Source organism: Babylonia areolata, chromosome 18 (genome assembly GCF_041734735.1).
Source record: "Babylonia areolata isolate BAREFJ2019XMU chromosome 18, ASM4173473v1, whole genome shotgun sequence".
Classification (NCBI taxonomy): domain Eukaryota; kingdom Metazoa; phylum Mollusca; class Gastropoda; order Neogastropoda; family Buccinidae; genus Babylonia; species Babylonia areolata.
In genome coordinates this window covers 31,819,601-31,845,172 of record NC_134893.1, presented here as the reverse complement: position 1 = coordinate 31,845,172, position 25,572 = coordinate 31,819,601, and the positions used below count along the sequence as shown (strand labels likewise).

Below are 25,572 nucleotides of genomic sequence, written 5' to 3'. Positions count from 1 at the left end.
AAGTTTCAACCAAACTGTGTTACCTCATTTAGCGGTTGGGGAACTCACTTGTGTTCACAACTGAGCTGTGGAGTATGGGTAAAGATTGTATTGTATTTTGTATTTCTTTTTATCACAACAGATTTCTCTGTGTGAAATTCGGGCTGCTCTCCCCAGGGAGAGCGCGTCGCTACACTACAGCGCCACCCTTTTTTTTTTTTTTTTTTTTTTTCCTGCGTGCAGTTTTATTTGTTTTTCCTATCGAAGTGGACTTTTCTACAGAATTTTGCCAGGAACAACCCCCTTTTTTTTTCTTTTTCTTTTTTTGCTGTGGGTTCTTTTACGTCCGCTAAGTGTATGCTGCACACGGGACCTCGGTTTATCGTCTCATCTGAATGACTAGCGTCCAGATCACCACTCGAGGTCTAGTGGAGGGGGAGAAAATATCGGCGGCTGAGCCGTGATTCGAACCAGCGCGCTCAGATTCTCTCGCTTCCTAAGCGGACGCGTTACCTCTACTGAGGCCATCACTCCACATTGGTAACATTTCTCTCAATCGGGAAATCTGATGGCGGCGTAAGCATAATCATACAAACATTTGTGGAAAGGTAACTTTACTTACATTTAGATGAGACAAACAAATGAAGCGTGTGGGCTGCAGGTGGATGTTGTGCAGGTAACGGAGAAAAAAGTATTAAGAAAATGTCAAGGCAACATTGAAGCCACACACACACACACACACACACACACACACATCTATCTCTCTCACTCTCTCCATATATATATATATATATATATATATATATATATATATATATATACACACACACACACACACATATATCGATATCTGTTAAGGAGTTTGAGCCCTAAGGAACTGGGTGGGCAGGACTAGTAGGCCACAAGACAATGAGCAGATTTCCTGATATCCACACCAAAAACAAGTTTTGTATAAACCTTAGGAACTACGCGATTTATCTAAACCCTAGCAACCACACGATTTCTTTAAACCTACCTCACATAAGCACCATGTGAAGACCAGCAAGTGACGTGATGATGACACGAGACCGTGACTGCTGGCACCACTCGGACGACCACACGTAATAACCCAACACAATTTCCATCACTGGCATTTGTAATGCACAATCGTCCTCAATGACTGGTTTCACATGGGATGTCCATGGAAGTGGGAGAGCTTCCATATTCCAATTTCACTGTACAAAACGTGCCTGTGTCTTGTTACACTATGGGTTTTCTTTGGTCGTTGATTTTTCTCAGATGCTGTTAATATATATATATATATATATATATATATATATATATAAATTAAAACAAAACAAAAAAACAAAACAAAACAAAACAAAAAAACGAAGAAGAAATGAAGCAAGTGCGAGCGTTGACGCGCGCGCGTGTGTGTCTACACGTATGAGTGTACATGTGTGTATGTGCTCAGACTGTGTAAGTGTGGTGTGTCCGTGTGCGGGCGCACGCGCGCGTCTAATACATACATATATATGTGTGTGTATGTATATAAATATATATAAATGTAAGAAACTAATGATTGGGATGTGGTGAGAAGAACGAGAAAACCCGGCGTCTGTCAGAAACAAATGTCACTGGGAACACTTCTCCAGAAATAATAAAAACTGAGCGACCACTGATTCGATGTGCAGAAGACTCCTAACACCATGGTAGCGTTGCGTAAGTGAATTACAATTTAATGTTGTGTTCTTGATGCGGCCAAAACCAAACAGGTGTTATGCTCCAGCATGTTCAGAATTCCCTTCCTGTATATCTGTCTCTCTCTCTCTCTCTGTTTCTGTCTCTCTCTCTCTCTCTCTCTCTCTCTCGGTACTCTCTCTCTTTCTCTGCGCCCACACCCTCACCCCTCTCTCTAAGGGCATGGCGTAAAGCAGCTTTAACCTTATCCCCCCTCCTCTCTCTCTCCCTCTCTACTCTCTTTCTCAAGGACTAGGGATTAACTGGGACAGTGCTGATACAGGTTGCTAGCAGTGCGCAGATTCTCCCTGCTGTTCCCTGTGGTGCTAATACAGCGCGCCTGCAGCCCCGGATGGCGCGGCACGGTACCTGACCGACTACGCACCCTCTTAGCGGTCGGGCGTAAATCAGAGCTGGCGTCGCTGAACGCTCTGAACCTCGGCCCGCCACCCTATCTGTTTTTGCTCTCGACACACATCATTAACAAAAACACTTCTCAATGCTTTGATGCCAACGTGTGTGCCAAACACCCACAACCACCCCTCTTTTCCCCCGCTGGCGGTGTAGTAGTGAGAGCTAACAGTAAGATTTCGACGAGATACTCGGCCCCCGGCTTAATGTTGTTGTTTTTGTCACTGGGATGGGGGACCAGTTCTTCGTTCGTTGGCCCGATGCAAAAAGGGCATCTTGCTCCTGTGACACAAGAGATGACCTGCTATCATGACAATGACTTCAACCCTCTCTTCCCATGTTCTTCCCCTATCTCCAAGACCACTAGCACACCCACCGTTTTCTTGACACGTGGTTTTCTCACGTGATGGCTCATGAACTGATGGACTGAATGAAGTGAAACCAGTCTTAAAATTGATTTGTCCCTTCACTCTGGAAGCCCCTGCTTAGCAATGACCCAACTGAGGCAATCGTACTTTCTGTGCTCAAGTTTAAGTATCCCTTCCGTAACCTGCGTATGAGCTTAACGTCTCTCAGTTCGTCAGTTCGTATTTTTGCTGACGGGCATTTTATTTTAAGTGAGCCTAAAGAGAATTTTCTGTTTTTGGTTGAAGCAGATAATAAATTATTTTGCATTGAATTGAATTGAATTACATCATAACCTATCAATAATGATGTGACACAAAGCGTCAGACCGGACTGACAACTAACGATTACATTTCAAAATGTGAAACACCACTATTGAATGCATGCCACTCATATCGCGTCACATCAAATGATTCAGTAATCTACAAGAAAGAAAGAAACAAAACAAAACAAAAATCAAAATACATAATGAATACGTTGTCAAAAGCACAGATGACGAGGGAGAAAGCCTGGATCTGGTAGAATCAGTCAACATTCTGATTTATCGTTGTCTTTAAATAGGCATTCTGCCTCGGACCGGCGAGCTGACCGAATCAGACCACTGAAGTGTATCCTGCAGGACACACCGAATATTTCATTGACTATATAACATACTGGGATTTTATGCTTTTAGAAATGATAAAAGAAAAAAGTTCATTTTGTTCCGTATTACTGATCACATTATCTAAAACATAAAGACTGGTTTGGTACAGCAAGTCGATCAGCAATGTGGTATGCAGCTTTAAGCCACCCTTGGCAATGTCTTCCACCTATGTCAGCACACACACCGTGTTCCCGAAGCAGCCACTGACGTGTCGGAAACATTACGATGTTGGAATGTTACAAGAGAAAAAATTAGTTGATCACGGCCCAAGAACTATACACTGCGAGGATGACATTTTGACGGCGCCCTGCGCTCTTTGACTGGCAAGACTAAGCACAGATGACGAGGGAGAAAGCCAGATCGGCTGCACATTTCGCAACCCTGCGCTCACTTCCACAGCCAGTGTCAAAGCCACCTGTACAAAGCAAGGCGTGTGTACACGTAATTCTTCACAGCTCCACAATGACTTTTCTCTGGGTTTGTCGACTCGTGGATAAATAAATCACCATCAGTCTGCTCTCGCGCTCACGTCTTCTCCTGACTCCAAGCCCTCTCCTAGGTTCTGGCGCTGGGTTGGCCCGATGATGGCAGGGATACGTCGTGCCTATCCCAAACAAAATAGCCACCACACGCAGGACACGGTTAAATCAGGCGTGCTGGCAGCCTAGAAAGGACAGTGGTGGGGGTAACCGACTACTGCCTTGATCTTTAGGAACGCCAGACTGAACTCATGGCCCGCTTTAACATTCAACCTACGTCGTCACCTCCCTAATCCCCTGCTTCCAAACTCCCACAGCCAGCCCCGTCCTGAATGAAGTGGACACTGATTCTAAAATGTGGTCAGCACGATCAACAAGACAGCAATGGATTGTTGGGCGCTGTGTTGGAACTTAAAACACACACACACAACAACAACAACAACAACTGTGATTTGCACAAAATATAGTGCATAACAGACCAAGTGCAGGTTTGGAGTTTTCATGTTAGCACAGGTGTTGAATAGTCATAGCTTTCAAACCGTTAGTTGACAAAAGCTGCAGCCAAGTAGTCGAGGGAGATCTGCAGAGAGTGAGGGAAAGAGAAGATACAAGAGAATAAGAGAGAGAGGCAAAGAGAGAGCGGTGGATAGTTTGAGAGCGATCGAAAGAGAGAGAGAAAGAAGAAGAAGAAGAAGACGGGAAGGCGGAGGGAAGAAGAAGGAGTGTAAACGGGGACAGGGGCAGGGTATGGGGGGACTCACTACACAGAGAAGACACGGGGAATATAAGGAAAGCAAAACAAAAGAAGTAAACCACATTCTTCTCGTTCCTAACAGTCGGAGAAAGGATTTCGTTACAGCAAGTGACCTGCAGATTAAACCAGAGGGGGAGGTAATGGAGGTGGGGAGTGGAGGGACGGGGGAGGGGATTTCACTCCCTCATCACTATCCCCACCTAAGCCCCCCTCTTCTTCCCCTCAGAGGATCGGATAGACGGTGGCAATGGAAGGTAACACCGTAGTAAAAGGCTCGAGTAGGTGTTATCGCGGATTGCGGGTAATTGGCTGGCACATGATAGGCCTGGCCTGAGAAGTGGAAATGGCCTCTGATACTCCCCCTCATTAAGCATAGCAGCGAGCAAAACTGTGGGAGCGTTGTGATTATCGCTGACTGCTTACCTTTTGTCGACCCCCCCTACCCCCCGACCCCCCCCGCCCCCCATCTCTTTCTTTCTCCGTCTGTCTGCATGCACTCGAGCGCGAAACACACACACACACACACACACACACACACAAACACACACACATTGCATACACATTTACACACATTGTTGAATCGCTACTAATTTTAACGTGAGTTAATTTACTCATTCGAATAAGCATATGATGGTGTTTATACGTTTGCATGTAGTATTCGTTTCTCAATCATGAAACAGATTTGATTCTTTACACCAGCACGATACGAGTTTCATCAGCACATTGTGCCCTGGTGATATTTGCACACAATTTCCCCTGAGACTGTATAAATGGGAAGCAGCTTCTTCAACGTCATTTGGCATATTTCTTTCTTCTCTTCTTTCTTCTATCTCTTTTTTTCACGAATAGCCGGTAAATCCAGCTTTGCAAGGATGGATGGAAGCGAGAGGGAGAGAGAGACAGAGACAAAGAGAGACTGACGAATGAATCCTAAATTAATAGACAATGCAATTTCTCAAGAACATGTAAAAGTACACAACTAAATCCCGAGAAATAATGGTTAAAAATTTTTTTTTAAAACCCTTAAAATCCTGAAAAAACAATATTCTTAAAAATTCTGCAGAAACCCTCAATTCTTCCTAAACCAACAACAAAGAAAGTTTATAAACAAGCACAAGTTCAGATCTTTCAACAAATCAAAGACCCGATACCTAAAAAACCCCATATTTTCAAAACAAATCAAAGAGGACACCCAGTCCTTAAAACAAAGAAAAAAAATCCAAATGTATGATAAACTTGATTTGACACAAACAAACAAACAAACAAAAAAACACACCAAAAAACACAACAAGAAACAAAAACAAACAAACAACAACAACAAAAATCCCGGAGTCAATACAAACTCAAAGGGGTGATCCGCCTTCCCAATGGACGTTTCAAAAACACGTCTGGCATGTAAATGAACAACCAGTACTTGACTTGTTTTGATTAATCAAGTAAGTTTCAGAATGCAACAACAACAAATATGTTATTCAGAGTTTCACAATTCCAATGCAACATGATGTGTAGCAAGAAAAAAACAACAAAACACACACACACACACACACACACACACACACACACACACACACACACAAAACAGTGCGGAGGATGCCAAGGTTGTCTGCCAAAGATTGTGATTTGGCCCACACTATCTGCCGTGCAAGGGCAAGGACACTGCTTCAAAAGAGTGAACAGAGAGAGACAGACAGACAAACAGACAGACAGAGAGAGGTGGGGAGAGTCGAGGGGGCAGACAGATACACAGAGAGGGGAGAAGGAGGAGGGGGAGAAAGAAAGAGAAAGAGAGGGAGAGACAGACAGACAGACAGACACACAGACAGATATGGTTTCCACCAGACAGGTAAACACACACTGCGAGAGATACGGGAGGAGGGGGAATGAAAGCCACAGAGAGAGAGAGAGAGAGAGAGAGAGAGAGAGATGGGGCCATATCTGAATTCGTCTGGTGGATGGCATCAGAAGACTTAGATTAAAGGCACAGAGACATTGGTAATACTTGGAAGGAATAAACTTCAGTCAAGCTTCATTGAGAGCTGGACAGCACAAAACAAAATGTTGTTCACCTTCCTTAACAGTTTTACATAACAGACAAATGAGATTTCAATCATTTTGTACTCTGCATCTGCAGTAACGTACAGCCCAGTTTGACACCTGGTCTTAATTTTGTCGTTATATATTTTATACGTTTATTTATATTGATATTTTGATATTGTTTCATACCATGAGTATTTTCATACACGTAAAATATTTGACTACTCTGAACACGATCTGTCGGTAATCAATCAGACGTTGCTTAAAAAGTTGTGTGTGTGTTTTTTTGTTTTTGTTTTTTTAATTTGGTGGGTGGTACCTAACCCATCTTTGAAATCTGGATCAAATACACGCAGACTTCATTGCAAATGTTTTTATTCCTCAGCTGAGGCACCTATCAATATTCAGACCTGAAGCATGTCCAGTCCAAGCAAGTGCATTTCCAACAGTCACTGAAACACTATGGTACAAAACTGAAAGTTTGAAAATGTTATATTACTGAAAACGAGTGCCTTCTGTGACATCCATGGACTCATATTTGTGTGTGTGTGTGTGTGTGTGTGTGTGTGTGTGTGTGTGTGTGTGTGTGTGCGTGCGTGCGTGCGTGCGTGCTCCACAACGAGTGACTTCGGTGACACCCTTTGACTCACCTGGCTGCTTTCTGTTCATCACAGACACAGTAACAGAGAGAGAGAGACGGGGGGTGGCTGCGTGTGTGCCGGCGAGTGTGTATGCGTTACAATTATGGTTAATCTTTTTTTCTTTCTTTCTTTTTTTTAACATATATGTATTTAAGTGTGTTAAGTGGTTTCGCTCATATTATATATATATATATATATATATATTATAATATATACATATATTATAATATATATATGAAGTTTATTTTATGTGGAGTAATATGTGTCCATTACTTTTAGGGTGTCAAAGTGGTATCATTGATAGATTTAGACTTTTAAAAAGCTGTCAGGGGTGCGGGTGGGAGTTGTGACATCATACTGACTTAATTGATGGATTGATTGATTAAAAAATCACTCTGATTCATTGATCGATGGATAAAAGCACAAAACTCCATCATGTTGACTAATTTGCGCGCGCGCGCACACACACACACACAGAATGCCTGAAGCATGACGTTTTTTGGGGGGGAGGGTAATTGGGCGGGGCATTTGCCCCCCAGTGTTTATTTCTTCTCTCTCACACTCTCTCTGTGTCTGCCTTGGTTTATTTTAATGGTCTTTTTATTTATTGCTGTCCCGTCTATTAACCGAGTATGAGCTGTTCATCATTTATTAATGAATTTATCTATCTAGAATCACGGCGACGTGAGCTTAGCGGGTGAAAGCCACCCTCATTCCTGCACCGGTGTATTTCCCACCATCCCTTTCTCACAAATCAGACCTGACGACTCGTCTTCACACGCCCTCCCATCAACGTCCAGCGGATGACTTCATCCATCGATTTTCCCCTCACGGCCGGATATCTAGGAGGCAGTGAGAGAAGAAGCAGAAGACGACTGAAGCCCACAGGAGGAGGACGAGGAGGAGGAGTAGAGAGGTTGAATAGGGTGGGGGCAGGGGTGGGGGGGGGGAGTAGGAGAGGATAAGGAGATTGAGGCGAGGGACTTGGGGTTGGTGAAGGGTGGAGTAGGGTAGGGGAAGGAGAGGGGGAGGTGGGTGATCTCTCAGGGTGAGTGCGAAGGTTTCCAGACGGCCCGACTAGAGCCCAGACTAATTGCCACTGAAGGGCGATGACACACTGCCTCTCTCAGACAGACGCGTGCATGAGAAACCCGGGGCTCCGACGGAAAGAACCGGGCTACTTAGTCTGGTGATTAGTTAACCTCTTTCACCCCTGTGCCCAAGCCCTCCAGGTCCTCTCCTCCCCACCCCAGTCTCCAGCCAACCCACCCCTTTTGTTCGGCTTTGTTCTGTTCTCAAGGTGGGTTCGGAGAAAGACAGGTGTTCACTGTGGTTGTACAGGTGCCGATACGCTCACAGTGTTGCTTTCTGTCCGTTTCGAGGGGGGACAGTGCAGACGGAGGTTTGCGTCTGTCCAGATTTCTCTTTGGTGCAAACGGGGGTTTGTGTCTGTTTAGATATGTCATTCGCAAGTTCCCGTGAACCGGTGACTTGGCTTGTGTTGGGAGGATGCCTTATCATCTGAGGAGAAACTCTGCTGAATCGGGATTTCCTTCGCGCAACCCAGAGATTACAAATGAAAACAGAAGAAATTAAAAAAAAAAAAAAGAAGAAGAAGAGCGTATCTCGACCCTTTGACCCATTGAGAAATTGGTGTCTCTCACCCCATCCTCCCGGGATCCTACAAGTATTCTGAGCTAAGCACACACCTCTCCAAACACACACACACACACACACACACACACACACACACACACACACACACACACACACAGAGAGAGAGAGAGAGAGAGAGAGTCGAATCGAAAAGTTTATTCAGAATAGGCCATGGCCCGTTCTGAAGGGAATACAATAAATATGAGAAGTTCACGTGAATTTGCACACAGTAACATAAAGTGACAGATGCGTTTTAGATGAGCAAAAGTAAACATTGTACATATTCTTCCGCCCTAAGTTATAGACAAGTAAACATGTAAAATGATATGAATCACACACATGCGTCTGCAGAAACCATTTACATTTTCATTCTACCAGAAAATCAGTTTTCAGAAAGGTATCGTCTGGTCAGATGTGAACTAACTCTATCAGAAAAAAAACAACAGCGCAATGAGAAAAGTCGGATTAATGCAACACACACTTGATTCCACCCCCAGCCACTGATATCGGTGTGCAAGTCCATCATTTTGCATGAGCTCTTTGTAATAATAATGCATGTTGCAAGTGTTCTTGTCTAAACAACGGTGGTTGGTCTAAAGTTTGCCAAATCCAGAACCACACCATCCTTTGAATTAATGTGCATTTTAGCAGATACAACTCTATCCACAAACAAGCACAGAATAGGAAGGAAAAGAAAAGTTGCACCGGACGTTTTGAAGGTACTTAGTTGATCAGGCAGAACGTTAGCCAGGAAGTATATAAAGACTCTCACAAAAGAACCGAGCACAAACAACAGGTGAGGAATGTTCTATCGCTGTGTAGAGTGAGACAAAAAGAACGGAAGGACTCACAGAACCATTTGGGAAACCGAATAAAAGCTATCAAAAGATAAAAAATATATGACGTCTGTCGTCGTAGATGATAAAACAAGTCTGAGAACTGCTTGGATGCTATGAAATTGATGGCTAATATAAAGAGGAGACAGGTGAAGACTAATGACATACACCATGTTGCCACCCTTCCCAAAACACATCTACACACAGACGGGGCTGGGTTGGCAGGCGGTCAAACGGACTTTCAGTATCATCGTAAGGGTTTTCACCGATACTGCAGTGCGGACAAGTCCTAAGTTTGACTGGAAAATCAAACTGAGCGTCTAGTCTTTCGGATGAGACGATAAACCGAGGTCCCGTGTGCAGCACGCACTTGGCGCACTGAAAAAGAACCCATGGCAACGAGAGTGTTGTCCTCTGGCGAAATTACGTAAAATGAAATCCACTTTCATAGGTACACAAATATGTAAGCATGCACTCAAGGCCTGACTAAGCGCGTTGGGTTATGCTGCTGGTCAGGCATCTGCTCAACAGATGTGGTGTAGCGTGTATGGATTTGTCCGAACGCAGTGACGCCTCCTTGAGAAAGTGAAACTGAAACTGAAACGGACAAAACGGGATTACGATGGTGTGGTTATTGTACGTATACGGCGTCAGAAGACTGGGAACGCAAAATTTCGCGTCCATTTTTATTGAGGATATCTACGTGGTAAAATTATGGTTTCTTTTTGTTCTCTCCGCATTCTGTTTAGTTTTATAGAGTGAAAAGTGTCCAGTGAAACAGTATCATTACGTTTATGGTCAGCGAGCTTCACATGCTATCTCGAAGTTTTCAAAACTAAAAACTGTAACAAGTGTCTGTCCAAGTCCATCTCTGTCCCTTATGATCCGAGACACAAAGAAATCAGTGCGGAAAGAGAGGTAAGGCGAATTTACAAATTAACATCTTCAATTAAAACCATTTTATAGAAACAGACTGTTGAATGTGAAATGTTTAAGAACTAGAATATCGTTCAATTAATGTAATAATAAGATTAATTGAAAAGAATTTACTTAAATGAAATATATCATTACAAAGCGTCTGAGATGGAAGAAGAAAAGAGACAACTAGAGTTGGGGGCTGGGGTTTGGGAGGGCAGGGGGCGGGGTTATCCGAGACCAAAATGAACAGAAGGTTAAACAAAGAACGAGGACAGGGACAGACGGCAGATCACTGAAGGACAGCAAGATGACCCATCGAGGCTACCAACGGACAAATCACTGGCTCCTGTAGTAGATCAGTTTTCTATCTCCCAATCAGCAGCAAGAGGGAGACCATGGCGTTTTCAGGTTTAGTATTAAGAAGAAAGAATACGGGTGGGTGTAGGGGTGGGAGAAAAACTGAACCCCTCACCTCGCTTCTTCGGCTCCACACGTTATTGTCCTGCACACGGCGCCAAATGAGTTCTCTCCCTTGTCGCTGGACTCTTGCCAAACGGCGCCAGAATGTTGTGATGATGGTAGTTTGGAAATGGGGGAAACGGGAAGGAGGTGGGAGGAGGTAGGAGAAGAGAGATTTTATGAAGGAGATGGCTCTGGGGAAGGAAAGGTTCAATTCGATGGCGTTTGGAGTACTGCCAAGGTCCTAGACTTTGTTGGTTTTACCAGAAGATCATGTGAGTACCTCAGTAATTCAAACTTTTTGAGGAAAGGGAGAGGAAAAGAGAGATGAGAAAAAAAGAGCCGGAAAGGTGAGTTGAAAAAAAAAATCCCTCCAGCACAGAAAGAGCAAGAGAAAGACAGATGGAGAAAATGTCGAATAAAAAGAAAGAAAGAAAAAGAAATGACACAACTGTGAAAAGTTTAGACAAAATGTATTTTTTCATCTCTGAATGCATGCGTGTGCGCACACGTGTGTTTCGGGGTACTGGTTTCATGCCTCCTGGGAACACGTGTTCTACCCAACATGAACTGGCTGTGACTGAGAGCTAGAGGCCAGTGGACACATTGAAAAGTAGACCTATGCTCTAAAAATGGTAATTTGGAGAATGTTTTAAATGTTACTTGTTTGCTGTTTGTTTCTTTTTTGATGGTATCCAACACCTCAGTTACTGTGTTGAATCGTCACAGGAAGAAGACATAACAAGTCAGGAAATGCCAGCGCCCGTGTGTGTGTGTGTGTGTGTGTGTGTGTGTGTGTGTGTGTGTGTGTGTGTGTGTGTGTGTGTGTGTTTAAATAAAGGCATAACAAAACTTTTTATTTTTAAACACAAAACATTAACGAATCCTTTATAACTGCAAGATATTCGTAACACTATTTTCCTTAGAAATGTAAACTGGTTATTTAAAAAAAAGAAGAAGAAAACAAAGTGAAGAAGACACGTGCAAAGAAAGAAAGAAGAACAGAGCCTTTGAAAAGTCACATGTCATTTGTAAGTGAAGACCCCAGAAACCACGGATGAAGACAAGCAACAAGAATACACGATTCAAATGGAGACACAAAGGCGAATATGTTTTGTCGGACAAAATAATATTATGGTATTGGTCTGCAATTAATTCATGTTCACCATTTCCTCTGCAGTGTGGAAACATGATTATCTTTAACAAGCCTTAAAAAGTGAAACCTTTAGTAATCTTCACAACCATGTACCTGAAGATCTAGTCATCAGCCCCATCCACATGTAATATGCAGCTTCTTTCTGTTCAAACGTGTGTGTGTGTGTGTGTGCGTGTGCGTGCGTGCGTGCGTGCAATGCGTGTATGTGTGAGTACGCACAAGTTTTTATACTGATATACACTTGTGTATCCTTTTTTTTTATTTTTTTATTTACTTTTTAAAAAAATTTTTTTACTGTATCTGTGTTTGTGTATGATTTTCGATTTATGTTCGTATCTTCTTATGTACTGTCCCCCCCTCCCCTCCCAATATTCCTTGTGACGCCGGTACACTTGGTAATAAAGACATATTCTATTCTAATATTTGTTTTGATTGTTTATCTTTGTTTGACAGAGATTCACCTCCCCCACAGTAGTATGGTTGAGAAATACCACATACAATTTAGTGGTGCCTTCATCTCCGCGGGGGAAGAATTAAGAACTGCCAAAACGATGCCTGATAACAGTGACTGGAGACTCTTGGGGACAGTAAAACAAGTTTTTGTTTTTGTTAAAAAAAGCAGTAGTGGCTAAGAAATAACCAATCTTTGCTCCTCATACTTGGGAACGGTCGATGATTCAAAGAAAGACCAAATTTCAGTTCAGCATATAATGGTCAGCTCAGTAACAATAACCCATGCATTGTCAGGGAAACAAAAACACAAAGGGAAGCGTTGTGCACTGAAACCTTCACTTTAATCTCTACAAGACATTGTTAAATAACGCGTCAACGAGGAACACTGACTATGTTGTTTTTTTTTCTTTTTCCAAGTATGAGCAAATTTTATTAGCCGACAACCTTAGCAGGAATTCAGTGGACGTTGTTTTACAACACTTCATCATACATTCCATTCCAAGACAGTCCACCAGAACAGTGTAAGGGAACCTGAAGGAATCAATGCCAACCCTGTTTGATACGTTGTAATGGTCTACAGTAGGATTTCAAAGACACTGGGGTTGTGCGACCATTTTAAGATAAGAGAAAATTCATAATGTGCTTTCAACGTTGAAAGAACAAATCTGAAATAAAATATGATTAAAATACACTTAACCGGAACGACGAAATAGAAAATTAATCAATAAAATATATCCTAGAACGTATAAATAAGGATTTAACTCTTTCTCTCTCTCTCTCTCTCTTCTCTCTCTCTCTCTCTCTCTCTCACACACACACACACACACACACACACACACACACACACACACACTGTATGAGTGAGTGTGTGTGCATGTGCGCGCGCGCGCAAATGCGTGTGTGTATATATATGTGTGTGTGTCTGTGAACATGTGCATGAATTGGTGTGTGAGTGTGTGCGCGTATTTCTCTGTGTGTGTGTGTGTGTGTGTGTGGGTGTGGGTGTGTGTGCATGTCCGTCTTTGTGCGTGTTTGCCAGCAAGAATACTTGACTCGTATCTCTCAGAATGCACAGGTCACCACCAGAATAGAACGAATCAGCAACAAGTGAGAGCAAAACAACGTTTCTATGCGTCTTCACCAATAATACACATGCAATCATAGGCACACACACACACACACACAGACAGAGAGACAGAGAGAGACAGAGAGAGAGAGAGAGAGAGCATATAAAAACAATATTTGGACACAGCAAACAAAACGCGGCAGTTACAACATGCTTACAAACACAAGTAACATCGCAACGGGTGTTGACAACGAGCAAAACATCTGCACAGACACATTCACAAACACACACACACACACTCTCGCTTTTTCTCTGTCCGTCGGTCTGATCTCTCTCTCTCTCTCTCTCTCTTTCTCTGCATGTCTAATTCAACTGCCCAAATTAAAGAAAAGTTTGTTCGGGCTTTCTTCCCTTTCAGTCCCGCCTCCACCTCTCTCTCTCTACAGTTCTCGCATGTCCAAATTTCATGTCAACAAGAAATTCTTTTTAGTGGGTTTGGAATGGGAAAGAGGTGGGGTTTCAGTGGATGAATTTCTAGCAGTTTCGGAAGCGGGCAGACAGGCACACTGACGTGAGAGATCGAGAGAGGGGGAGGGAGATGGGGGGTGGGGGGGGGGATAAAACCAACACACACACACACACACACACACACACACACACACACAAAGAGAGCGACAGACAGACAGACGGTAAGAGACAGATATTAACAGACAGCTAGGCAAAGAGGTGTGCACAAAATTTGCCCAAGAACGAAGTAAAGAAAGAGAAGATGAAAAAGGAGCTACATGCCGTTTAATCCCTTGAGGGTTTATGGCACTGGAATGAAGAGAATTCGGGAAAACGAGCGAGCGAGAGAGCAAGAGAGAGTCAGACAGACAGAGACAGAGAGACACAGACAGAGAGACATCGAGAGACAGAGACAGAGAGACACGAGAGACAGAGAGAGAGAGACAGAGACAGAGAGACAGAGAGAAACAGATGGAAAGACAGAGAAATGTACAAAAAGAGCCGCTAGAAAAAGAATGACTGTCATACTGCATAACCCTTGGGATTGATGAAACTCGGGCCAAGTGTGAACTTTGGGTGCAGAGTGATATTTCAGAAGGTTTTGTTTTTGTGTGTGTGTGTTTTTGGGTTGTTGTTTTTTCAGTTTCAGTTTCAGTTTCAAGATGTCAAAGCGTGCAGACTTATCCATGTACACTACACATGCAGTGGAGTGATGGCCTCAGTAGAGGTAACGCGTCCGCCAAGGAAGTGAGAGAATCTGAGCGCGCTGGTTCGAATCACGGCTCAGCCGCCGATATTTTCTCCCCCTCCACTAGACCTTTGGTAGTCTGGACGCTAAACCGAGGTCCCGTGTGCAGCATGCATTTAGCGCACGTAAAAGAACTCACGGCAACAAAAGGGTTGTTCCTGGCAAATTTCTGTTAAAAAAAAATTCACTGCGATAGGAAAAACAAATAAAACTGCACGCAGGAAAAAAACAAAACACACACACACACAAAAAATGGGTAGCGCTGTAGTGTAGCGACGCGCTCTCCCTGGGGAGAGCAGCCCGAATTTCACACAGAGAAATCTGTTGTGATAAAAAGAAATACAAATACAAATACACCACATCTGCTTAAAAAGATGATAAGAGTAAAAGAAAAATAGAAATAAATGGAGCAGATGCCTGACCAACACATAAACCCAGGCCATGACAGCCTTCCGTCGGATTTCATGACAACAACAACAACAAATGAAATGAAATAAACAAACAAAAGGAATAATTAAGTAAACACATTTAAATGAAAGAAGGCGATCGTTCCTTTGTCCAGACCATGCACTGCATGTAATATTATATACAATAATATTATCCACGCATTATCTCCCTGTATAACAAAACAGAAGCTTTGTGCTTCTTTCCAATGATGCTGAAACAGTCTTACGTATGTATACCCGTAGAAATATTTACAAATTCAATTTGCTTTTAGAATCTGTGTTAAAGATTCATAAATTCGTTCTTATTATAGAACAGAACAGAATATGTCTATATTACCGTTTACCGGGGTCACAAGGAATATTGGGGGTGGGGTCGGGGGGGTAGGGGGGATAGTACATAACAAGGGTACGAACATAAATCACATAAATCAAAAATCATACACAAACACATATACAGTAAAAATTAGGATACATACATGTGCATATCAATACAAAAACTTATGCATACTCACACATGCACGCGCGCGCGCACACACACACACACACACACACACACACATACACACACACGCATACACATACACACACACACACACACACACACACACACAAATACACACACACACATTCTCTGTCTCACACACACACACACACACACACACACACACACACACACACACACACACACTCACACACACAGATAAATTTTAAACTCCAGTCCAGTTGGTATCCTCCTTTGATGTATTATAATTAATGTTATTATTTATATTTACATTGTTGTAGGTTAATACTTGTTGATATGCATATACATATTCTCCCTCCCATGACACCTCATTCAATACACACCACAATCTCTTTAGACTTTTTCTTATAATAATATACCTTTCCTCTGATACATAACATAAACACTTTTTTACACTAATATTCACATGCATTCCCTTTCCTTTATCGACTACTTTACTCCTTTCCGTCTAAAAACACTTATAGTGAATAGACGTTAAACTGAAGAAAACACACACACACACGTTTGAACACAAGCCGCATATTACATGTGGATGGGGCTGATGACTAGATCTTCTTATTGAACACATGTGACAAAGACGTCTCACACGAATGCTAAATGCCTTGATTCCCGTAACCCCAGAAAGTGCTGCAATTCCAGTCTTCCAGTCTACAAAGTCAACATCCTCCTTAAAAAAAGAACAAAGTTTACGTTCTCTACACCTTCAGCTTCATTGCAGCAGCGTTGGTTTAAGTCGCCGTTCAGAGACGATTACGACACCACAGGATGGAATATTTTGTCCTGGTGGAGGGAACAAAAACAGACGCCCATGAAACATTACCTTTAAAAACCTCTCTCTCTCTCTCTTTTTTTTTTTTTTTTTTTTTTTTTGTCTCACACACACACCCCACCTCCCCCCAGAAAAAACAAATCAAAAAAAAACAAAACAACAAAAAAAGCAGCAACCAGTAAACACTTCTACCGATGAGGCACACACCCCAACGTTATGCACGAGTGATATTGAGTTTCGTCAGTCACACCCCCTCCGTTATAATCCACAGAAGGACGCTGATGTTTCCGTTGGCGACGACGACGACGATGACAAGCCTGTAGCAGAGGGAGTGGGTGAGGAGGGACTGGGAAGAGGATGGTAGAAAAGGTGAGGGGCTGTGGGGGATATGGAAATCCTACACTTCTACAAGAAGACGAAGAAGGGGGAGAGAAGGAAGAGAAGCAGGAAGATGGAGAGAAGAAGAAGAAATAAAAGAAATGAATGAAAAAAAGAAGGAAAAAAGAGGAGCAGAAGAAGTAGAAACATGGACCACTCCAATACTAACAATGCTTACAAGCATACAAATATAGCCACAATAAATTTGTATACGAAATGACGACTTGTAAAACAGCAATTCATAAAACAGACAACGGTAAACAACCCAAAAAACAAGGTTTACATGCTTTCAAATATCGCTACAAGAATACTTTATTGAAATAATGAAGAGACAACCCCTGACAAAATTTAGAAGCTCACAAACACAGCCACAACAATAGTTCATACGAAAAGGACAACTTGTAAAATAGCACATCATAAACTGACAATTTGTAAAAACAAATCATAAACAGACAACTTGTAGATTCGCGGATAATTACTAAACAGAGGCAGTAGATTGGTATGCTGTAGCATGTGATATTCCTTTTCTCTTTCGTTAAACGAGTTCGTTACAGCATCTGTTAATCTCTCTCTCTCTCTCTCTTTCGGTATTCTTATATAAGGCATTCAAATTAAGAGAAATTGTTACTTCGTAAAACAGTTATAATGTATTTTTTGTTGTCTATATATTTACACGGATACAATGCACGGTTTGTTGTCTATATTAATGCTTATTTGCTTATGTGTTTTCGTTGAGTTGTATTATGTTTACGTATACCCCCTTCACTAGGGGCTGTGGCCTGATTGTGAATAAACCATTCCAAATTTTCTCTCTCTCTCTCTCTCTCTCTCTCTCTCTCTCTCTGTCTCTCTCTCTCACTCTCTCTTTCTTCTGACTTCATAAAAGGACTGATCGCCTGCTAATTAGAACTGCATTTACCAAGCGGCCAACATGAAGCAAGAAGTCGGAAGTGCAAGGAAGTGAGTGCTAAGCAGGCAATGAACCAAAGAACACACGTCATACAGGATACAATTCACTATGGCCTCTCGCACGGTCTCTTGTATGTGTCAAGCCGGTCATTTACGTTCACTTGCTAAGTTAAACAGTGCATGTCACAGAGACAGGAAGAGGTAGGGGATGGGAGCGTAAGTTTGCTTGTGTGTGTGTGTGCGTGTGTATGTGCGCGCGTAGGAAAGCGCGCACGCGCGTGAGCGTGTGCGTGTGTGTGCGCGCGCGCGTACGCGTTGACGCATGCTTGTTCAAATATGCCCAGGATATATGTTTCAGATCGTGTTCATATTATCTCTCTCACTGCCCCCTCACGCCCCTTTCTCTCCCAACTTTTTCCTCTCCACTTTAATATACACATACATACCACCGAAGCACACGGAGATAAGCGTGCATGCACACACACACACACACACACACACACACACACACACACACACACACACACACACAAACATACACATACACACACTCACGACAATTGCACAGGTATGCTCATACCCCCACCCCCAAATACATATCACGCACGCCCCACGTGTAACGATACATAAAAATACAATTACTCATTTTATCCGGAAAGATACAGAAGCACATCCTGGTACAAAAATACAAATGTACTCCCACCACACATGTATTCTGTGCATGTACAGGCATCACAAAACGGAGTACAAACACAAAGAAACACACACACACACACACACACACACACACACACACACACACACACACACACACACACACATACATGCACAGAATCGAGCGAGCGCGCGTATGCAAGCACACATCCAAACTCTCCCTCACACACACACACATCTACACACACACACACACACACACACACACACACACACACACACACACACACACACACACACACAGATGTAGCTTGATAAACACTGAGCGAGACAAACGCTACAAAAAAAAAAAAAAGATGAATTAACATCAAGAAGAAAAAAAAAGAAGGAAAAAAAAAAGAACCCCCATCCCCCACCCCCACCCCCAAATTTACTCCTCAGACTGTTATTTTGGGCGTCTGAATGCCGCATCGGGCTGCTAGTGCTCGACATCTCAGAAACATTCAAGGCTCCCCCCCCCCCCCTCCTTCCTTCTTCGCCTCCCCTTTCGATCCCTCGTATTGATATTAAATGTGGTCTGGTTCAGATTGACTCATGGTCTATGTATGTGCGTCCGCTGTGTCAATACTGGATGGAAAGACATGGGCACGGATTTGGGGCAAGGCCTGTTTCTGTTGGTGGTTTTACCACAGCGTATGCACTCTCTGATAACTTTGCGCGTACAGGAACTGTATGATTCGTTATAGTATTCTTTTTTTTCTTAACACGAATGAGAGTTTCAGTTTCAGTTTCAGTAGCTCAAGGAGGCGTCACTGCGTTCGGACAAAACCATATACGCTACACCACATCTGCCAAGCAGATGCCTGACCAGCAGCGTAACCCAACGCGAATGAGAGACTGGGAGGGAGAGAGACACTGACACTGACATATTTATTGATCACGCCTTTGGCCCATATCGGCAAAGGTTGACATCATCCAGTGTTATTTTATGAAAGTAACAAGACAATGGCTGATAATATACATATTTCGAAGGGATTCACAGGGAGAGAGAGAGAGAGAGGAGAGGGAAAGAGAGAGAGGGAGAGAGAGAGAGAGAGAGAGAGAGAGTGTGTGTGTGTGTGTGTGTGTGTGTGTGTGTGTGTGTGTGTGTGTGTGTGTGTGTGTGATCGTGCGTCCGTCAAGAGAACAAATGCTTATCAAACGTTGGTCACAGATTTGACACAGAGACACCGGCATGACATTTTTACGTTTTTCGTGAGTACAGCGGAAAGAAAGGAGGAAAAAGAGGAAAGTTGCCAACCACCAACTTTCTGCAGCTTGGTTATCACAGTCATACCATAAAAAGTGCAAAACAGCACTAATTAATTACGAAACTGTCTGTCCAGTCATAACATGAACCGATGTGGCAACGGACAGGACAGAGAAATCAGTCCTAGGATGTCAGCAGGGACTTCATCAGTATCGCCACCACCACAGCCCTCACCATCGTCACTACTCGGTTCTTTGTGACTAAAACCCGTTACTGAAGCCATTATCAACGGCTGCTATCACCACACACACACTCCCCCCCCCCCCCCATCTCCCCCCCCCCCCCCCACACACACACACACTCACTCCCCTACCCCCGAACCGCCGATCGGCCTTCAACCTTCTCAACTTTCCGTTAAAGTCGTCGTGTACGCTGTAATAAAACATTTTAAAGCGAAACAAGAGAACTGTTTATCAGCGTTGCGTTACTGTCTTCGGAGATCATCGTCCAAAGACAGCAATAGACGAGAAGCTATCCAAAACATGCCGTGGGTACAACTAGCACCCAAACCTTGGCGCCGGACGGTAAAGTCGCGCCTCCACTAATCACCTACCCACCCCCATCCCCTTTACATGGGAAACATGAATGGGGAAATAAAAGGAAAAGAAAAAGAGAAATAAGAAAACGAGTAAATCTTGCACTGAATAAAGAAATAAAATAACAAAAATGGAGATATTCCCCTTCAAAAAAGACTGCATGCTTCTCTCCCCTCCCTTCTCTCTCTCACGTGTGTGTGTGTGTGTGTGTGTGTGTGTGTGTGTGTGTGTGTGTGTGTGTGTGAGAGAGAGAGAGAGAGTAAGAGAGAAAGAGAGAGACAGACCGATAGACAGAGAGAGACAGAGTGTGTGTGTGAGAGAGAGAGAGAGAGAGAGAGAGAGAGAGGCTGTGAGAGTGAGTGAGAGAGAGAGAGTGAGAAAGAGAGATATATACAGTGTGCGAGAGTGAGAGAGAGAGAGAGAGAGAGAGAGAGAGAGAGAGAGAGAGAGAGAGAGAGAGAGAGAGAGAGAGAGAGAGCGTTCGCGCATCGTTGTGAAAGCCGATCGTTATTGAACTGAATCCTGAACTCTTTCATTCGTATCTTTCCATTTCCTCCACACACATTGCGCCTTGTATGGAAACTGCAAACACTACGCATAAGATGATAATGATAATAACAGTAATCATCATCATAATAGCGTAGGGAAAAGAAGAAGAGGGAGTGCTGATGAGAAGAAAAAAAAACAAATAAACAAAGAAAAACGAGACGATCAAGGAAACTGGAGAAGGCAGCGCAAAAATGAAACACATGGCTTGTTATGGCAAATCGGAATGTCTGATCGACTGTGCTTCCAGAACTTCCAGACAGAGACGCACTGAATCAATATCTGAAATAAATAACTCAACCTTAAATGCTGTGTCTTTGGGATTTGTTTTTTTTTATTTGGACATTTTCTGCACCTTAAAATAGTGTGCTTGTCTTCTTTTCTTTTTCTTCGGAGTTTATGGTATGCACATCCCACATGCGTTCGCTTCCGCGAGTGGGCCTTCAAGCGTTCGACAGTTTTTGCCCAGCAGTTCAGAAAACACTTGTCTCTTGGTCGTGTTTCAGTCCTGATGAAGTCTAGCTTCCGTGGTTTTGCATATACGATCTCGTTCTGTCTCTTCGCATGTATGCATGTCTTTCTTTCTTCCCATGTAAAGGCCACAATGAAAGATGGTGGGGATGGGGATCCTCTTGAAACACAAAGTAAAATGGGCGGTGGCACGAATTGGACAAAGACATTTGATACGTTACCACTTCCCCCCCCCCCCCTCTCTCTCTCTCTCTCTCTCTTTTGTGTGTGTGTGTGTGTGTGTGTTCGTTGTGGGGGTTTTTCTGTGTAGAGTCCAAAACAGCAGAGGCGGACTGGGCAGTGTAGGGTACGCATAGTAGGTTAAGCGAGGATGAGGGAGACTCTTGAAGCCAGAACCTAAGAGAAGCGGTAGCTGAGGATGGCCTCCAGACTCACAGTGTGCCCCCAGGAAGATGAGACCGTCAGCCCCCCAGCCAGACGATATACACGGCGCCAAGCGGATCAAGAGGCAGGACGGCTGAGACATCCAGACTTCCACTCCACCCACTTAAATTGAATCGTCAACTCTTTTGATTTGCTCTTAGGTCATAGCTTCCTAATTAGTGGCGGAAATTTAAGACAGAAAAAAAAACCCAGGAGGGATGGTGGGTGGGGGGTGTGGATGAAAATAGCATAACCTGGCTAGATTCGGGGAGCTATGGTTTGAAAATGGCGTGCAGCCAGCCACCTACACCAAAAGGTAAAATCGACTCCTCTCAGTCTTGGCGGAAGATAAATTTCAGTCAGGTGAGCTTAGAGCATGAAATGTGCAGGATTTACCCCCACCCCACCCCCACCCTAATCTTCCACCTGGTACACAGCGCCATATCAACAATGTGGAAGCGACTCGAACCCCCCCTCCCCTCCCCCCGGTGTCTGTGGCCGACAGGGCAACAGGCCGGTGCAACAATGTGTCACTGAACGCCAGCGGCATTTATTGGGGGTTCCAGCCCAAAACAGTTTATGCCCCGTCTCTCTTTTTTTATCGTTGACATTGCTGATGATAACCACAGTACAGTTTTTACACGTCTCCTCGATGTGGTGGGGATGTGCAGGGTGAGTAAACGTCTCGGCTCGTCCTTCCATCTGTCAGCTTGCTATCTCTGTTGGCCTGTCTGCCATTGCAATGCGCGCAATGCAGAGCGTCCGAAGATCCGAACCTAACCAACTCCTGTTTGTGCGCACATATTGTTTGCATCGTTCTCTGGGTTTTAGGCGAGTTCAAAGCGGCTTCGTTTGTTGTTTGGAGGAATTCTAGGTGATGGCAATGACGAGACTGTGTGGTCAAGAGCGTGTCCTGTCCATTCGGTTCAATGAAGTCCGAGAGAAGTGCTCATTGGATGTCGATTTAAAATTTCAAAATCTCTGTCAAAGGTTAGGAGAATGCTGAATCGAGTCTTGATATGGGGCGATTTTTCTTGTTGTTGTTGTTGTTGTTCTTGGTGTGTGTGTGTGTGTGTGTGTGTGTGTGTGTGTGTGTGTGTGTGTGTGTGTGTGTGAGTGAGAGAGAGAGAGAGATAAAGAGAGAGAGAGGCAGACAGACAAAGAGAGAGAGACAGAGACAAACAGACGGACGAACAGGCTAACGGTCAATGCTCATGCAGACACACACCACCACAGATGATGGTGATAAGCATTATGGCCGCTATACCGGTTAGTACTACCGCAACACAGCTAATACCATCACCACCACCACTTCCACCACTACCACTTCTACTTTTAATCAGTCGGGTTTTGTTTGGGTTTTTTTTTCAAATGAAGCAGCAGCAGCAACTACTAGTCCACTGTTGCTATCACTGCTGTTCCTGCTGCTAAGATTACTAGCGTCAGGCTGTTTTTATGACAAACAATAAAACATATTACCGCTGCCACTGCTAAGGCTATGGATACTACCACTGTAGTTACTTTATTATCAAATATTTATTATTAGGTTCTTATCATCATTTAGTGTCCACTATAATATGATGTATGGATTTTCTTTTCTAAATCACATCGTTTCATTCACTTCAAATGCACAAGGTTTAATACCATTCATCATGGTTTTACAGTTTGCTATCTTAACATGTAGACTTTACAAATGGGATTCTCTCTCTCTCTCTCTCTCTCTGACACACACACCCTACACACACACACACACACACACACACACCCGTCTAATAACACTTCTAGTGAAACTGAAGATCTCTCTCTCTCTCTCTCTCTCTTTCTCTCTCTCACACACACGTTCATACACGGACAACACACACACACACACACACACACACACACACACACACACACACACACACACACTTTTGTGACAAGTGAAACATGTGTCTTCGGTATTGTTTTGTTTGTTGTTGTAGTTTTTTAAGTACATGTCTTCTAATTTTACATGACTCTGCGATGTAGACGGACCATGTGACGTTGGAGGCAGAAATGATGAAAAAAAGCTCATCGGTGCTTAAATCATTATCCTTGGAACTTAAACAGTATCCCACTCCCCACCCCTATCCCACTCTTTCTCTCTCTCGTTCTTCACTCATCCAACTACACCCACACAAATTTTAAGTGCACACAAAGTGCTAGCGTGGTGAAGATATCTCAACCCCCCAACTCGAACCCGTTTATCCTCCGGGGCTTGATAACCTTATCTCCCCCGTCCCCTACAGCCAGTATACCCCCCTCTCCTCTAAATCTCTTTCCCCTCCACTCCACCCCGCTTTCACCCACCTTCTTCATCACCAGTTCTAGAGGGAAAAGACACCAGATGGGAGGGGGAAAGAGAGCGAAACGATAAGAGAAAATCTGAAGAAGAAGAAGAAAAAAAGTGGAACAGATAAACAAAATAAGCAAGCCATGTGAATGATTTCCATTTTCAATGAAAATCCCTTCTACCCTTAGGAGTAATAGCAGCAGCAGCGGTAGTGGTTGTGAAGATAACTAGTTGTGCGGTAGTGTTGAGTACTGGCAGCAGCAGGAGCAGCAGAAGCAGTAGTAGTAGCAGCAGCAGTAATAGTGGTATCAGCAGTAGTATTAGCAGCAGCAGCAGTAGTAGTAGTTGTAGTAAGTAGTGGCAGGAGCAGTATTAGTAGTGGTAGTGGAGATGGTGGTAGCAGCAGCAACAGCAGCAGCAGCAACAGTAGTAGTCGTAGTTGTTGTTGTAGTGCATACCTCTGCCGGTTTCCAGAGACCATGTTCTATTCTATGCTTGTTTGTGTTCATATAACACGACGCGTCTCTAACTTCTTCGCTGCACTTTGTATATTTCAAGACTTTTTTCCGTCCCTCCAGTTTTTTTGTTTGTTTGTTTGTTGTTTTTTTCTCGCATGGCGCCTGTCTTCTCTTCAACGTGCAGAAGAGTCTTAATCAGGAATGGGGGGAGTAGGTGGGGGTTGGGTGGGGAAGGCAGGAGGAGAGCGGAGATGTGGGACCGTTAATCTGTTACAGGAAAGAGTATCCCCAAGAAGCTAGCGAACTGGAGCCATAGGGATCTGGATGGAAGAGGAGGAGGAAGAGTTGGGGTAGAGGGTTTGAGGGTGGGGGGTGTTGGGATGTTTCACCAACACATGGAGCGAGGTGTTTTCTTTGGTCGACCTTTCGGATCTTCGACAAGAGAGATAGGGATCTGTTCTTGTTCTGCTGTGTATCACAAGAGTGATCGGTAGACGCTGCGTCTAATGCTGCTGCTGTTATCTGCATCTGCTGTTAAATCCCTCACTGATACTGTTGTTGCTGCTCTTGCTGCCTGATTGACGACTGTTTCCCTCATTTCTGCCTCTGTTGCAATCTCTGCAGGCCGATACTGCGGCTTTCCACTAATGTAGCAGCAGCTGATCTTGCTTTTGATGCTGCTGCTATCGTGACTGTCGCATCTTTTGTCGTGTAATCAAAAATCTGTATATGAAAGTGATTCGTTATACTTCGTCACTGAGACCACCGAAACTTTGCAAAAGACCGATCTTGTTTGTTTAGCAAAAGACCGATCTTCACGGTTTGTCTGCTTGCTTGCTCGCTTACTTAAAAAAAAAAAAAAAATGCACGCATTTAGCTGACATATAATTCAGACATACTCGCAATGCATTCCATGCTTTACGTAGATCTAGTTAATGTATTATTTTCCCGATAAATCAACAATTTTGTAAAACC

At 43.5% G+C, this 25,572-nt stretch overlaps 1 protein-coding gene across 2 annotated transcripts in view; it reads right to left on the bottom strand.

The window, feature by feature from the left end:
• Nucleotides 1-25,572, bottom strand: part of LOC143292664 (protein NDNF-like) — an 84,520-nt gene that overhangs the window by 21,375 nt on the left and 37,573 nt on the right. Inside the window, exon 1 of one of the 2 annotated variants that reach the window (XM_076603165.1) lies at nucleotides 995-1,081. The exons of the other annotated variant lie outside the window; for it this stretch is intronic. The gene's annotated coding sequence lies outside the window, so the exon portion shown is untranslated. Of the gene's footprint in view, nucleotides 1-994; nucleotides 1,082-25,572 lie in introns of those variants that run through there. 2 annotated transcript variants of the gene reach the window in all.